This window comes from Gorilla gorilla, chromosome 16, assembly GCF_029281585.2.
Source record: "Gorilla gorilla gorilla isolate KB3781 chromosome 16, NHGRI_mGorGor1-v2.1_pri, whole genome shotgun sequence".
NCBI lineage: Eukaryota > Metazoa > Chordata > Mammalia > Primates > Hominidae > Gorilla > Gorilla gorilla.
In genome coordinates, this window is record NC_073240.2 from 30,220,520 (window position 1) to 30,238,294 (window position 17,775).

At 42.5% G+C, this 17,775-nt stretch overlaps 1 protein-coding gene and 1 pseudogene across 8 annotated transcripts in view; both read right to left on the bottom strand.

Annotated features, from left to right (window-relative positions):
• ENTREP2 (endosomal transmembrane epsin interactor 2) overlaps positions 1-17,775 on the bottom strand; it is a 461,731-nt gene that overhangs the window by 102,315 nt on the left and 341,641 nt on the right. The window lies entirely within an intron of this gene.
• Positions 12,425-13,901, bottom strand: LOC101148153 (DDB1- and CUL4-associated factor 6-like; annotated as a pseudogene).

The following is a 17,775-nucleotide window of genomic DNA, read 5'->3' on the forward strand; positions in this document are numbered from 1 at the left end:
CACCTTTTAATGCAAATTACACTTTTTTTTTGAGACAGAGTCTAGCTCTGTCGCCCAGGCTGCAGTGCAGTGGCACAATCTTGGCTCACTGCAACCTCTGCCTCCCGGGTTCAAGTGATTCTCCTGCCTCAGCCTCCCAAGCAGCTGGGATTATAGGTGCCCACCACCATGCCCAGCTAATTTTTGTATTTTTAGTAGAGACAGGGTTTCACTGTGTTGGCCAGGCTGGTCTCGAACTCCTGACCTCATCATCTGCCCACCTCGGCCTCTCAGAGTGCTGGGATTACAAGTGTGAGCCACCACGACCGACACTTTCAAGGACAGCTTAGCTTGCTTAGTAACGTTCACACAAGCCTCCTCTTGAACAGGAAAATAAGACTGGCACTCCTGAGGCACTCTTATCACATGAGAGACATGGAATAAGTTAGAGATTCCTCCTCCCTGTCTTGCCTTCGTCTCCTTCTGAGGCTCTTCTGTTAATAATGTAGACTTGCACTTTTAGGCCCGACTCAGAAATTTCATTAATTAGCACGGTCATCAAAGTAGAGCTCCACTTTGCTGACAGAAAGGGAGAAAGGGCTAAAGAGAATCGTGCTGGGTAACAGGAAAATAAGGAACACTGCACGATTTTCCACCACAGAGACCCAAGCAAGAATGTTCGCACCAGCAGTGCTTGGAATAACAAAAGATTGGAAAGAATCGACATGAGGTTCTGTCAAGTTAACTTGGGAAAACAGTGTTTCAAAAACATTAAATTAGGAGCTCTCCTGCATGACTTCTCCAACTTGTGATATTTCAGTATGTGTTGTTGTCAGAGGTGTCTGAACCAGAGTAACTCCATCTTGGATAGGGGCCGGGTAAAATAAAGCTGAGACCTACTGGGCTGCATTCCCAGATGTTAGGCATTCTAATGAGATAGGAGGTCAGCACAAGATACAGGTCATAAAGACCCTGCTGATAAAACAGTTTGCAGTAAAGAAGCTGGCCAAATCCCATCAAAACCAAGATGGTGACAAGAGTGACCTCTGGGTCATCCTCACTGCTACACTCCCATCAGCGCCATGAGTTTACAAATCCCATGACAATGTCAGGAAGTTACCCTATATGGTCAAAAAGAAAAGGCATGAATAATCCTCCCCTTGTTTAGCATATCATCACGAAATTACCATGAAAATGGGCAACCAGCATCCCTTAGGGCTGCTCTGCCTATGGAGAGCCATTCTTTATTCCTTTACTTTCTTAATAAACTTTCACTTTACTCCATGGACTCGCCTGTAATTCTTTCTTGCACGAGATCCAATAGCCCTCTCTTGGGGTCTGGATTGGGACCCCTTTTCGGTAACACTGTCACCCTCCAAGAAGAGAGGTTGAGCATGCTGAGTGGACCACGTTTTCCTCCTCCTCTTCCTTCTTACATTTAAAATAACACCCATTTGCATCTCCCGTCACTCATGCTCAGGAGAATGTGCTGTGAGAAGTGCAGAATGAAATGTTCAAGAGAGGCTCAGGGGCCTGCTTCAGTCTCCAGACATTCCAGCTTCCGAGGGGGCCCTGCAGGGCCACCAGCTCCCTCATGCTCACCCCACTAGGAATTACTCTATTTACAGACACAAATGCCTGCCAGTTGGTATTTGTCCTTTCCTAGAACATACCATAAATACAAAGCAATAAAGAATAACGTTTTTATGAGTTTAAGTTTTTGTCTGGTCTCTAATCCAGCAGAATAGCATGTGATACAATCTCATGACTTTCAGAGCTATACAGGAGAAAATTGCTCATAGCAGTGTCGTGTGTTTCCAGGCAAAACTGAAAACATGAATATAGCACTGGACACCTGGTCAGTCCTTAACAAATTACTCTCTGTCGATCAACTTCAATGACAAGAACAAATCAAACAAAGAAGCTGGGCAGGGCTGCTGCTGACTGGTCACCTGATGGCCAATGGACAGTGACTTTTAAAGTTTACTTTCTTTTATTCTTGGGGGAGATCATATAGTATTTGAGGGTATAGTTGTGGGGAACACCACATTAAAAAATCGCAATTCTTAGCTTCTCTTGAAAAGTTTCGAGTTCCAGGTTCACTACGCCGTGGGTGGCAGCCGCTCCCTCCAGACAAGTCCTCCTGGTCCTGGGCTGGAGAGTGTTTGTGTCTGGCTTGGCTCCCGGCAGCCTCTGGGATTCTGTTTCTTCCTCTCTGCAAAGAAAGATGCCCAGCTCCAATGGCTCTCCATCTTCCATGTGGGGACGCCTCTCCTGCTGTCGTATCTGTACCTGTGAGCCTGTTTCTTTGCAGACATGCTAGCGGGGAGTCCAGTGGACACAGACACACATGCATAGGTTGACTCAGCTACGTGTAACTGGATTATCAGTTTAGCCACTAATACCCCCTAAAAATGAGCTATAAATCCGAGAAACAGTTTAGATGGTCCTTTTTCCCACTGGAGACTACACTTCTTGCAGACACTAAAGCCCTGCTAAATACAATGCGGGCCCAGTAGAACTCCTGTAGTGGCGCTCCTGGCTAGAGTGGGGGTGGAGGGAATGGAAAGGTAGCCAGAGAAACTGGTTCTGGAGCCCCGGGGCCTGCAGCCCTTTCCCCAGTCCCTGCAACAGGAAGGTCTCATCCTTCTACACTGCAGGTATCGCAGCAGAAGAAAAACAGGCACTCTCTGGAGAGGGCTCAGCTGACGGAGGACTGAGAGACGTCCCAGTGCACATGAAGTAAAGTCTGAAGCTTGCCCGCCCCCAGCTCGCGCCCAGCTCTGCCTGTGAACACAGATAGCTCCAGCTACGTACTCAGAAGTGTCTCCGGAACTGATGGGTTCCTGGTTGCACTGACTTCAAGAAGGAAGCCGCGGACCCTAACGCGGAGTGCTACAGTTCTTAAAGGCAGCGTGTCCAGAGTTTGTTCCTTCCGGTGTTCGGATGTGTTGACAGTTTCTTCCTTCTGATGGGTTCGTGGTCTCGCCGGCTCAAGAGTGAAGCTGCAGACCTTCCTGGTGAGTGTTACAGCTCTTAAGGCGGCGCGTCTGGAGTTCTTTGTTCCTCCCGGTGGGTTCGTGGTCTCACTGGCTTCAGGAGTGAAGCTGCAGACCTTCGTGGTGAGTGTTACAGCTCATAAAAGCAGTTTGGACCCAAAGACTGAGCAGCAGCAAGACTTATTGCAAAGATCCAAAGAACAAAGCTTCCACGCTTGTGGAAGCCCGCCGGGTTGCCACTGCTGGCTCGGGCAGCCTGCTTTTATTCTCTTATCTGGCCCCACCCACATCCTGCTGATTGGTCCATTTTACAGAGAGCCGATTGGTCTGTTTTACAGAGAGCTGATTGGTCCGCTTTGACAGGGTGCTGATTGGTGTGTTTACAATCCCTGAGCTAGACACAAAAGTTCTCCACCTCCCCACTAGATTAGCTAGATAGAGTGTCCACTGGTGTATTTACAAACCCTGAGCTAGACACAGGGTGTTGATTGGTGTATTTACAATCCCTTAGCTAGACATAAAGGTTCTCTAAGTCCCCACCAGACTCAGGAGCCCAGCTGGCTTCACCCAGTGGATCCCGCACCAGGCCGCAGGTGGAGCTGCCTGCCAGTCCCCTGCTGGGCACCCACACTCCTCAGCCCTTGGGTGGTCCATGGGACTGGGCACTGTGGAGCAGGGGGTGGTGCTCACTGGGGAGGCTCCCGCAGCACAGGAGCCCACGGAGGTGGGGGAGGCTCAGGCATGGCGGGCTGCAGGTCCCGAGCCCTGCCCCGCAGGAAGGCAGCTAAGGCCGGGCGAGAAACTGAGCACAGCAGCTGCTGGCCCACGTGCTAAGCCCCTCACTGCCCGGGCCGGTGGGCTGGCCGGCCGCTCTGAGTGCGGGGCCGCTGAGCCCATGCCCACCTGGAACTCACGCTGGCCTGCAAGCACCAGGTACAGCCCCGGTTCCTGCTCATGCCTCTCCCTCCACACCTCCCTGCAAGCTAAGGGAACGGGCTCCGGCCTTGGCCAGCCCAGAAAGGGGCTCCCACAGTGCAGCAGCGGGCTGAAGGGCTCCTCAAGCACAGCCAGAGTGGGCACCAAGGCCGAGGAGGCGCCCAGAGCCAGCGAGGGCTGTGAGGGCTGCCAGCATGCTGTCGCCTCTCAGAAGCAGGAGTCCCGCCCAAGAGAAAATAAAAACTATACACACTGACTTTCGGGGATCTCCCAAGGAATGCTAGATGATTAGATGATCCACCCGAGTCCATATAGCTGTGACAGATGATGAACCTTCAAGATCTTGTTGCATTTTGGTGGGGGACTGTGGGAATTGGGCAGGGAATCACTTTCACCCGCAGCTTACCAGGACCTGTCTACAGGGATGACAAAAGCATCCCCTAACAGGTGGCTGGAGACCTGAGGCTCACCAAGTGCCCCAGTCATGAAATCACAGAAAAAAACTACCAGAGGCCAGTGCATTGCTCTCCCTGCCTGGCAGGTGCAAAGTCAGTGGAGAGAAGTAGTATCACGGTCGAGCATGCGGTGAGAACAACGCCCACGGAACCGGGGGACACATGGCAAGGGCTGAAGCTGCAAGTTCAGCACGTCAGCCCCTGCGCCTCACCCCCGCCTTCCTGTTCTCCAAACTGATATGAGCCTCCGGGCCTTGTCCCCAACCACTTCCCTGCATCCTTTAGGCGTCGGCTTGCAGGCCAGGTGCTCAGAGAGGTATTGGCCACGTCCACCGCACCTCCCCACGTCTTTCCTCGGAGAACTTCCTGTTGTCTGAAACTGTCCACCGCAGCTCCCCGTGTCTTTCCTTGGAGCACTTCCTGTTGTCTGACACTGTCCACCACAGCCCCCCACATCTTTCTTTGGAGCCCGAGCTGCTCACCAGAAGGGAGCGGAGCCAGGATTTGTCTTGTCTCCAGGACTTGTCTTGACACTGCCGTGTTCCTAGCACTCAGAACATGCCGGACACGGGGCGCTCCCTCTGTAAAATGTATTAATCCACTGAATCAAAGAATGACTGAATGTACACCATGGACAGATACATATTTCTATGGAACCACTGTTACCTTACTTAAAACATACCAATTTTTATTTTGCTGGGAATGTTTACTTTGCTAGGAATGTTTACTTTGCTAGGAAAGTTTACTTTGCTAGGAAACTTTGGGGGTTTGGAATCAACTTTCAAATTGCAGCTTTTGCCATGGAATCTCTTTATCTATAATAATAGCAAAGTCACATGAAGAAGAATGAAAACAGAATGATGTTCCTACAAACGGAAAAATTCTGGGCCATCATGACAACGCACAAATAGCTGTCAAATGCTAAATTTCTCATGAAGCCAAGAGAGGCCAAAACTATCCCTGACCTGTGATTAGTACAATAAAGGCTGTGCCTTTGGGCAACAATGGGAACAGAGATGAAGACTTCAAGCCAGACGGTCCAGCAGCCCCAGCCTGAGGCTATATCCTCCTGTAATTTATTACTCAGGATGAGGAAGCTAAATCAGGGTTGCCCTGGTTACTATGGGGCTCTTCTGAGGACCCTGGCGACATAATTGGTGTTGGCTTGGAGACAGAGGCTTTCAATGCTGAGATTACAGTGCTGGTAATAGAGGTGGCTACCCCCTCAAGAAGAAATTCAAACAGGCTTTGGAAAAAATGAGATAGTCTCAAAATTAAGGTCCTCCTCCAAAATGTGCCACTGACTGTCTTAACCTTCGGTCCTGACAGATTCAGCAATAATACATAATTGGCTCACTCAGATAATAACTGCCTTTTAAAAATAGTAACAAACAGAATCATGAAACGCTTAACCAGATGATCTCAGCTAACTGAACTAGGTTGTCACACACAGAGAGAGCAGCGTCTGCTGTGAATATCCTGCTCAGATCACCCTTCGGCAGACATTTCCCGAGTTACTGCCACAGCCCCGTGCTGGACACTCAGAGGAGGAAGAACTCTGGGGATAGCGGCTTGGAGGACTGGCTGGAGGGGGAATGACATGGGATGTGGCCCAAGAAACAGATTTTCTAAAGAGAAAGGGACAGTAATACAGAGAACAGGCAGGAAGAGGGAGATACGACTGGAATATAGTTCATTAAAATGGAATTCAGCCAGGGGCCCTTCTCAGGCACCCAGAACCCTCATGGCTCTGCCACCAGGCTGAGAATAGCAAACAAAGGTGATCGGGTCCCAGAAATCTGAAACACGTTTTTGAGCATCTGGGGATCTGTGCCCTGTGTTTGCAGGCTGGTCTTAAAGGCTCCTGGAGCTTACAGGGGGTGGTGAGCAAGGCAGGAAAAGCGGAGGAGCGGCCTGCATATTTAGGGTGCAAGGGTCTGCGATGTCACCCTCACACCTACACCCACAGTCCATAAGCGTCATCAGGCTCATCAGCTGGGTGGTCGCTGCAGGCCAGAAAGGGCTGGGAGGACAAAGCACAGTACAGGGATGCCCACACCTCCTGCTGTCATGAGGCTAAATCTGCTTCCCCCACACCCAGCCGCCACCAGGGAGAGAAGGAGAAGACGGAAGGAAAGAGGAGTGGAGGGGCTGAATACCTTCTGGAAAGAGACAAACTTAATCCTGGGGAGACTGTTTTAAACTGGTAAAGGGGGAACCACTCTGCAGCGGTAAGAGTCGAATTCAATTTTTCTAAATCAGTGGCCACAGAAGTAACTCACTTCTACATGCCAAGTAGAAATCAGTTACAAAAAATGAAGAACACATTTCTGCAGTTCTGAGCCAAGATACGAGAATTTTAATCACACCACATATAACAGAAGTCAACAGGATTGAGACTAAACATCTCTCATAAACATAAGTAGACAAAACTTACCGATGAGAAAAAAAAAAGAAACTTGAAAACATGATGCTAAGTGAAAGATGCCAGACACAAAAGGACAAACACTGTGCCGGGCACAGTGGCTCACACCTGTAATCCCAACACTTTGGGAGGCTGAGGCGGGTGGATCAGTTTGAGACCAGCCTGGCCAACATTGTGAAACCCCGTCTCTACTAAAAATACAAACATTAGCTGGGCATGGTGGCAGGCGCCTGTAATCCCAGCTACTCAGGAGGCTGAGGCAGGAGAATCGCTTGAACTAGAGAGGTGGAGGTTGCAGTGAGCCAAGTTCACGCCACTGCACTCTAGCCTGGGCAACACAGCAAGACTCCGTCTCAAAACAAAAACAAAAACAAAACAAAATACTGTATGCTTCCACTTACATGAGTGACCTAGAATGGGATAAATTCATAGAGACAGAAAGTAGAATATTGGTTATCAGAGAAATGAAAAGTTATTGTTTGATGGGTATAAAGTTTCTATTAGGGATGATGAGAAAGTTCTGGAAATGGATGTTGGTCATGGTTTCACACAATGTGAATGTACTTAATGCCACTGAATTGCACACTTAAAATGGTTAATTTAGTAAACTTTATACTGTGTATATTTTACCATAACCAAAAAGAAAAAGGACTCTCACTTTCGTAAGTAGAATAATATACTGTTTAATTATTAATTTAGAAGCCCAATCAAAAAAGGAAAAAAAGTCAAAAGGTACAAATTATCAGTGAGATAACAGACCTTGCACACAGAGGAACTTAACATATTAGACATGTATAAAAATATTGTAAAATACTTACTAAATAATACTATGAACTATTTTATGCTCATGACTTAAACAATGATTCAAAGCCCAAATAGATCACAAATGTAAAAAAATGCAAAAATTGCCAAATAACTATATCCTTAGCTATCATCAGTCTGACAGTTTAATTGGTGAATCTTTTCTTTTCTTTTTTTTAAATTAAAAAATTTTTATTAGTAACATTTTTGTCCTTGGTAATCCTTCCGAATAAAGAAATCTATGAAAATGCTATGGAAAATTAAATTAAACAACATATAAAATCACTTGGGCACCTGGAAGATGGTGAAGAAATATTTTGTGATATAAATATAAAACTGAACTATCAATTTTTAAAAAGCTTTAGTGTTTCGTTAAAAGTATGAAAAAGAAATTTAAAATATGCTTAAATAATCATTAGTCAGAGATATATTCAGAAAGGAAACTTATTAAATGTACTACTTTTTTCATTCTCCACGGTAAAACTGAGAATGAGAATCTTGGTGAAGGTTAAAATTTTGAAATAATAGCGTATCTGGGGACATCAACTATTCCTTACATCTTGAACACACAATCTTTCTATTTACTCTGTAAACATGCTCAGTTTTGAACCTACCACCCCCTATACCCGACATTATCTTTGCTCTATCTTTCAATTCTTAATTGAGCTTATGGAAAGAGACATACCAATGTCTCTACCTTTTTTTCCCCAAACCTTTCTCCTCAAACCACTACTATCTGGTTTCTGCTTCCACTACATCATATCTGAAACTAAAATGTCAAAGCAATCACGTTGCCAAATGTAAAAAAAGGATTTCCCAGACCTTTTGGGAGTTGGTATCATTGCTTCACATGGCATTACTAACCTGTCCCTCCTTGTACTTGTTTTCTCCTGGCTTTGGATATGGCATTCTTTCTGCCCTGCATACTTCTCTATCATTCCTGTTTGGTCTCATTAGCTAGATCCTTTTCTCTACTTGCTCCTGTAGTGCAGACTCTGCTCTTCTCATTTTATCCTCTTTTTCTAGACAATCTCATCTACTCCCATGGTTTCAATTGCTATCTATAAACTATCTTTATCTCTATCTCAGACCACTTTGGTGACTTCCAGCATCATACAGCCATCCAACCATCTATGAGATTTCTCCATGTGGATATCCAAAGACACTTCAAACTTAACATTAAAAAAAAATCTCACATACCTTCTTCTCCCCTCAAATCAGCTGTTCCTCCTAAAATCTCTACCTTGGCTGATGGTTCATTTTCACCCTGTCAAGACACCTGGATATCATACTCTCATTCATTTCTAACTTAGTCTCAAAGTCCCATGAATTCAACCTTTCAACTATTTTTAAAATCTGTCCATTCCCACTTCTCACCACTATTGCCTTAGGTTGGATCCCTCATAATCTCTTAGGTGGACTATAGCAATGGCCTCTTACATGTTCTTGGCGTTTTCAATCTTACTTCTTCCAATCAATCATTTATAATGTTGCCGAAATGATCTTTCCAATACGTAAATCTGATCACATTTCTCCCAAGCTGAAGTAATCCCTACAGCTCTTAAATAATTAGTTGCTTAAAGAATTAATTCATTTACTCACTCATTTAACAAATATTATTTACCACATAATGTATGATTTTAGGCAGAGAGGAAATTATAGTAAATGAAAATATTTAGAGAATATGCAGAAAGGTAGATATTAAACAATCCCCTAAATAAATGTATGATTACAAATTTGACAAATGCAATGAAGAAAAATAACAAGTCACAAAGGAAGAAAAAGAGGAGACCTACTAGAGATTGTGAAGTTATATTATTTTTGAGAGAATAATATCTCGGTGAGTTTAAAAAATGAGTAGAAGTCGCTCAACAAAGAAGTAGTTCTGGTAGAGGGAACAGCACGTACAAGGGATCTGAAAGGGAAAGGAGGTTAGACTGTTAAAAGAAATGAAGGTAAGTCTATTTGGCAAGAGCTTAGTGAAGGATGGGATAGTGGCCTGAGACAAGATTATTAACATAGAAACCAACTCATGTAGGGTTTGTAAGCCAAGGTATGGATTTGGGTTCTTTTGAAAGGCTATGAGAAGCAATTAAAAAGTTTTAGGCAGATGAATCACATGGTTATATTTACATCTTAAAGTTTCACTCTGGCTGCTGGTAGAGAATAGATTATAGCCTGAGTGGATGTGAGAAGACTAGTAAAGGGATTATTCCATTAGTCTAGGAGAGAAAAATGGTGGTGGGCAGTCTCTATTAACTTTTAGAAGTTATCTTTAGGTAATGTGAGCCTGCAACGTGAAGTTCCTAGTACTTTAAAAGTTATAATGCTGATGAACAAAAACGTATGTAAAAACTCAGGATTTAATCTAATTAGATACATTTTCCACCATTAGAACATTTCTGCTCAGAGGTCTTATTACAAAGCTACATTTCTGATAGTCTACTACGATGCAGCTTCTGCCAAAGCCACTCAGTACTAACCTCTTACATAGCATCTCTACTTACATGATTAAAATGCATATCATACTTGACATAGTCAAAAGATAAAGAACCACTTGATTTCTACTTCCAAGCTACTCAACTCCCTAGTAAATGGCCTTACCATTTACCCTACCCAGGCACTGATGTAAGAAATCTGGGAGTTAATCATAATTTTTCTCTTCCTCTCATATCCCATATCATATGTAAATTAAGTATCAACTTAAATTGAATATAATATTCAATGTAATGCTATGAAAATTATTGTATGTGATTAATGAGAATATAAATCTGGCTATAAAATCTCTGATAGTGATATAGTATTTATATCCATATATCCTTAGGAAAAAATTCCCTTTAATTATAGAGTAGTTATAAACAGTAGTCTAATACAGTAAGCTATAGTTGTGTTTTGCCTTAATTATTCTTCATTGTTAATACCTCTATAATAAACATATAAAATAAAACATGCTTAATTTCTTAGTTTGCAAATTAATTTACCAATTCGTTCATTCTTTCTTTGTCACGAACGGAAAACCTTATAGCAATACAGGTCATCTCAGGTCCATAAAGAGTAATTTAAGATCAGAAATTCATCTCAGGTCCATGAGGAATAAGTTTTCTTTTTTTTTTTTTTTTTGAGATGGAGTCTCACTCTGCTGCCCAGGCTGGAGTGAGTGGCGCAATCTTGGCTCACAGTAACCTCCGCCTCCCAGGTTCAAGTAATTCTCCTGCTTCAGCCTCCTGAGTAGCTGGGATTACAGGCATAGGCCACCATGTCTGGCTAATTTTTGTGTTTAGTAGAGACGGGGTTTCGCCATGTTGGCCAGGCTGGTCTCAAACTCCTGACCTCAGGTGATCTGCCTGCCTCAGCCTCCAAAAGTGCTGGGATTACAGGTGTGAGCCACCGCGCCTGGCCCCAAAAGGAATAATTTAAGATCAGAAGTACAAAGGAAGTTTTCTAATTGATTTTAAAATTAGTTTCTGAATATTTCTCTAAGACTATAGTTTAAATTCGATCTGTTTCACACCAAATAAGTACTACAGCAATATTTAATTTCTGCATTACTATTGACATATGAGTCATCTAACATGTAAACTTTCAGCCAACCAAATATTATGGCTTTAGTGCTAATTAAAAAAAAAGTTTTTGAAAGGAACATTTGTAAAATATATAAAGGCATTCATCTGCCTTTTTTTTTTTTAAAAAAGAGATGAGGGGTCTCACTCTGTCACCCACACTGGAGTGCAGTGGTACAATCATAGCTCACTGGAGCCTTCAACTCCTGGGCTCAAGCAATCCTCCTGCCTCAGCCTTCTTAGTAGCTGGGACTACAGGCATGCACCACCACACCCGGCTAATTAAATTGTTTGTTTGTTTGTTTGTTTGTTTAAGAGACAGGGTCTCGCTATATTGACCAGGCTGGTCTCAAACTTCTGGGCTCAAGCGATCCTCCTGCCCCAGCTTCCCAAGTAGCTGGGATTACAGGCAGTGTGCCACCACGTCCAGCTATCTGCTTTTTTAAATAGAGGAAGTGAATATCATGTTAAGTTATTCTTAAAGACTTGACTAAGATTACTTATCATACTTTGTCACAATATATTTAAAATACTTCATTAAATTCTGAGGTGAGATAGTAAACCATTTGTGCTAACCCTAAATAGCCTTTTTAGTTTTTGAATAGTCTTCCTCCTATCTCCAACCTTTTCAGATGTCCCTTCATGTCAGAATGTCTTCCTCTGCTAATCCTTCTCTGTGCTGTATTTGATCTGCTAGTAATAAAGCTTGATAAACAAGTAACCTGTTTATTTCATCAGGCTCTATTCAAGGCTTGGAGATTGACTCTATAACTTTCCCACATTGAAAAGTGCAAGTGGAAGTGGGAGCTTCTGATTGATAGCTTTTGAGCTTACCTCTGGGTTTGTAACTGTATTCTTTAGTTAAAGCTATCAGGAATTTGGCTACCAGATAAGTGAGACATAAAACCAAGTATCATTACTAAAGCAATCTAGTGATACAGGATATTACTGTGTTTAAATAACTTATCCTACATAAACAACAAGGTAGTGTTAACCTCACACCCACAATTCTACACGATTTTATGACAGATATCTAGGATTTAAAAAATGGATATAGCTTATATCCATTATAATTTTGTTATACTGAGAGAGTTCAAAGTTGGCATCAAGGGTCAAAGGTAGAAATTAGCTTACATAGAAAATAATTTGTATAGGCCAAATAGACCTTTTGTGTACAATACCTCCTACTGTAATTTAGTCCACAAAATACTACTATAAGACCATAATCAAAATGAAATGCTATGAAAGGTGTGCGAGAGCTTAGTTTATGCACTGCGATAAAGCTATGGATGGATGGGCATAGCGCATCTCCTGCTGCACGCACTCTGTTGCTCATCAAGTTACATGGATCTGAGCTGTTTGTTAACCACAGAAGAAGGTGAATCAGTCTGATGATGTGTGTGGTGTCCAGATGCCTCAACAGACTGCCTTTGTTCACTGTCTGGCGAATATAAAAAAGGAGTAGAATGAGGGCTTTCTGTGGGAGATGATGTCAAATGAGCCTGAGCTGACATTGTAGAGGATGTAGATGGCTGAAGAAACTGTTCAGCTGGAGTATCTACTTCCATTGCAGTTTCACTCACTTCCAAATCAGGACTTCATGGGACCACAGGAAGAGTTGAAATATCTGATTGACTTGTTCCACCTCTGGGTCAAGATATTCCTCATCCTCTATTGCTTTGTGCAACCTCACTTGCTTCTTCGAACCAGACATTCTCTGCATCAATGACACATTGGGACTCTGCTCTCCATGTCATTCTCGTTCACTCTCAGGCCTTGATCTGGGTCCAGTATCTGACCAATCACCACGAAGTCTCAAACGCTTAACTGGTGGTTGTTGTAACTCTTCTCTTCTCTCTTCCGCAGAAGGAGTTTTAAGTTCTCATGCTGTATCATCTTTCGGGTCAAAAAGATATATGTAATCTGAAGAGTAACTAATGAGAATCTCTTGACCATCTTCACTGTAACACAGAAATGTCACTCTGCAGGACTTATTATTAAGATGGGAAGCAATAAAATGGGCAACCATTTCAGTAGTCCCTCGACCTGCATAATTCCCTGTAGCTCTTGTGCCCAGCATTCGCCTATCATATATTTGTACTGAGCTATAAGAACAACCAACGGCAAGGCAATATGGTATCGGTGGGCAAATAGCAACAGATGTGGCAGCACGTCGACAGTTAATTAAAATATCATCTTTACAATCTTCTTTTGTGCAGCCAGTTTTGATGCGTGTATCAAACCACCTACCAGTTCTATCTTCACCACAAGAGAGAAAAGTGTAAGGGTCATTGGGTACAGTCATAATCTCATAAGTAGTTCCATAGTGGCAAGTAAATTGGCATTGTCTGTTGGTTTCTGCATCTTGCTCAACACTGGTATAAAATATTACTCCCTCTCCAGAGCAGGATACAATCTGTTTATCATTTGTGCAAGGTAAGAACTTTGCATTAAATATGTTTGCTTGGTGCCCCGAACGAATTGTTGTCAAAACCTTTCTGCTGTAGGGATTACTAATTACTAATTTGGTGTCATCTGAGCCAGATAAAATATATTCTCCAGCGTCATTCCAACAGATTGTATTAACACAGCTATCATGCATATTTAGGGTTGCTTCAAGTTTCAATCTTCAGATAAATTCTCTTCTTCCCAGGTAGTGGCCCCACAGCCAGGATGGGTCCTCCAGCCCGAGGGACCTTTTCCTCATGTCCCACAACAGATGTGGGCAGGAGCCACCCCGAGACATGGCTCTGCCTGAGCGAGGTGGGAGGGGAGACCCTACCTGAATCTTTTCAAAGTGTCATAAAACAGATAGTTCTATAGTCTTGATATCATTATAGAACATTTAAAAAAATAAGGAAAGCTTCTGTTTTCCAAAAGCACTTAATAATGATTGGTCCTGTTTACAGGTTGCGATATTTTGTATACTCCTTCTTTTACCTTTTTTTGCTGTAAGATATCTGTGTGGTTGCCATCTATTGTCTTTTCATCTTGCTTGTCCTTAACATGAAAGTCCTGGCCACACCTTAGCTTTTCTTTGCTACCTTAAAGAGAGTCTCTAAACATGTGAAAATTAAACACCACAGTTCTAAATAATTCATGGATCAAAGAGAAAGCCTCAAAGAAAAAATCAAGAGAACTGAATGGACACAAAACATATCAAAATATGTGGAGTGCAGGTAAAGCAATACTGAGAGGGAAATTTATAGCACTAGATGCTTACATAAGAAACAAGGAAAGCTCTTAAAACAGTAAGCTAATTCCTACCTCAGGAAACTAGATAAAGAAGAGCGACTGGCTGTGTTAGCTCACGCCTGTAATCCCAGCACTTTGGGAGGCCAAGGTGGGTGGATCACGAGGTCAGGAATTCAAGACCAGCATGGCCAAGATGGTGAAACCCTGTCTCTACCAAAAATACAAACATTAGCTGGGCATGGTGGTGGGTGCCTGTAATACCAGCTACTTGGGAGGCTGAGGCAAAAAACTGCTTGAACCCAGGAGACAGAGGTTGCAGTGAGCCGAGATTGAGCCACTGCACTCCAGCCTGGGCGACAGAGCGAGACTCCGTCTCAAAAAAAAAAAAAAAAAACAAAAAAAAACCCAAAGTAAACAGAAGAAAAGAAATCATAAAGATAAAAGTACAAATCAATGAAATAAAAAACAGAAAAACAATTGATATGAAAACTTTTAACAGGAGTTGGTACTTTAATAAGATCAACAACACTGACAGAAGTTTAGCAAGAAAAATGCTAGAAAACAAAAATTATCAATATCTGGAATGAAACAAAAATATAACTACAGACCCTGCAGACATCCAGACGATAATAAAGGAGTAATATGAACAACTCTTCACAAGTAAATTTCACAACTTAGATAAAATGCATCAATTCCTTGAAAAACACAAACTACCATAATTCACATAATATGAAACAGATAATTTGAATAGCCCTGTAACCATTAAGGAAACTGGGAAGCCAGGCACAATGGCTCATTCCTGTAATCCTAGCACTTTTGGAGGCTGAGATGGGAGAATCGCTGGATTCCAGGAGTTCAAGACCAGCCTGGGCAACATAGCGAGACTTCTCCCTATAAAACATAAAAAAAAAAAAGTAGCCAGGCATTATGGCATGCACCTGTAGTCCTACCTACTCAGGAGGCTGACGCAGGAGGATTGCTTGAGCTCAGGAGTTCAAGGTTGCATTGAGCTATGATTGTGCCACTGCACTATACTCTGGGTGACAGAGCAAGATCCTGTCTCAAAAATTTAAAATAAAAAAAGAGAAATTGAATTCATAGCATTAAAATTCTCCAAAATAAAACCTCCAGGCCTAGATAGTTTCACTGGAGAATTCTACCAAATGCTTAAATAATAATTAACATCAATTCTACATAATCCCTTCCAGAAACTAGAAGTGAAGACTTCGCAACACATTTTCTGAAGCTAGTATTACTCTGATACTGAAACCAGACAAAGATAGCTGAAAGAAAAAAAGGAAGGAAGGAAAGAAGGGAGGAAAAAAGAAAAGAAAAACAACAATAAACCAATACCTCTCGTGAACTTAGAGCAAAAAATCCACAATAAAATATGTACAAACCAAATCCAACAATGTGTAAAAATTACTACATGCCATGGCCAAGTGATATTTGTTTTAGGTATATAAAACTGATTAACATTTGAAAATCAATGAAATCCACCAGATCAACAAGCCAAAGAAGAAAAATTACCTGATTATATCAATTGACAAGGAAGAAGCTTTTGACAAAATGAAATGTATTTTGCCCATTTTCTAATTGGCTTGTTTTTCACTGTTGAATTTTGAAAGTTCTTCATATATTTTAGATACTAGTCCTTTGGCATACATGTGGCTCACTAATATTTTCTCCCTGTCTGTAGCTTGTGTTTTCAACCTCTTCAGGTGGATTTTCGGAGAACTGGTTTTTAATTTTTCTTAACATTTTCCTTTTATAGATGATGATTTTGGAGTCAAGTCTCAGAATTCTTTGCCTAGCACTAGATACCAACATTTTTTCTCCTATGTTTTTTCTAAAAGTTTTGTAGTTTTGCATTTTATATTTAATCCCATTAGGTTGGTTTTTATAAAAGGGATGAGGTTTAGGTTGAGGTTCACTGTTTTGCCTATGATAGATGAGCACATGAAAAGATGCTTGGAATCATTAGTAATCAGGGAAATGCAATTCAAAACCATCATGAGATACTACTTTGTACCCACTAGGATGGCTTAAAACAAAGTCAGAAAAGAAACGTTGGCAAGGATGTAGAGAAACTGGAACCCTCATGCGTTGCTGGTGGAAACGTACAATGGTGCAGCTGCTCCAGAAAATGGTCTGGCACTTTCTTAAATGATTCAACTAGAGTTACCAAGTAACCTGGCAATTCTATTCTGAGGTATTAGGTTGACGCAAAAGCAATTGTGGTTTTTGCCATTAAAAGTGATATACCCAAGAGAAATGAAAATATATGCTCATAAAAACTTGTATATAAATGTTTATAGCAGCACTGTTCATAATAGCCAAAAGGTAGAAACAACCCAAATGTCCATTGATGGATGAGTGGATAAACAAAATGTGGTTAATCCACACTATGGAATATTATTCAGACATAAAAAAGAATGAGGTACTGATACATGCTGCAATATGTATGAACCTTGAAAACATTATGCTAAGAAAGAAGCCAGTCATAAAAGACTACATATTATGTGATTCCATTCATATGAAAGTCCAGAACAGGGAAATCTGTAAAGACAGAAAGTAGACTAGTGGTAGCCCAGGGATGGGGGCAAGGAAGGAGAGTGAGAGCTAAAGGTACAGGGTTGCTTTTTAAGGTGAAATTGACTTCAATGATGTTTACATACATCTGTGAATATATTAGAAACCACTGAATAGTATACCTTAAATGGGTGAATTATGTGATACATGACTGTATTAGTCTGGAGCTAGGCGCGGTGGCTCACGCCTGTAATCCCAGCACTTTGGGAGGCCGAGGTGGGCAGATCACAAGGTCAGAAGATTGAGACCATCCTGGCTAACACAGTGAAACCCCATCTCTACTAAAAAAAAATACAAAAAATTATTCAGGCTTGGTGGGACGTGCCTGTAGTCCCAGCTACTCGGGAGGCTGAGGCAGGAGAATCGCTTGAACCTGGAAGGCGGAGGTTGCAGTGAGCCAAGATCATGCCACTGCAGTCCAGCCTGGGTGACAGAGTGAGACTCCATCTCAGAAAAAAAAAAAGAAAGAGGTTTAATTGGCTCACAGTTCCACAGGCTATACAGGAAGCATGGCAGCATCTGCTTCCGGGGAGGCCTCAGGGAGCTTCCAATCGTAGCAGAAGGTGAAGGGAAGCAGGCACGTCTTACATGGCCAGAGCAGGAGCCAGACAGAGAGGAGCGAGGTGCTACACACTTTTAAACAACTAGATCTCATGAGAATTCACTATCATGATGACAGCTCCAAGAAGGATGGTGTTAAACCGTGAGAAACCACCCCATGATCCAATCACCTCCCACCAGGCCCCACCTCCAACACTGGGGATTACAATTGAATATGAGATTCGGGTGGGGACATATATCCAAACCACATCAATGACTTACATGTCAATAAA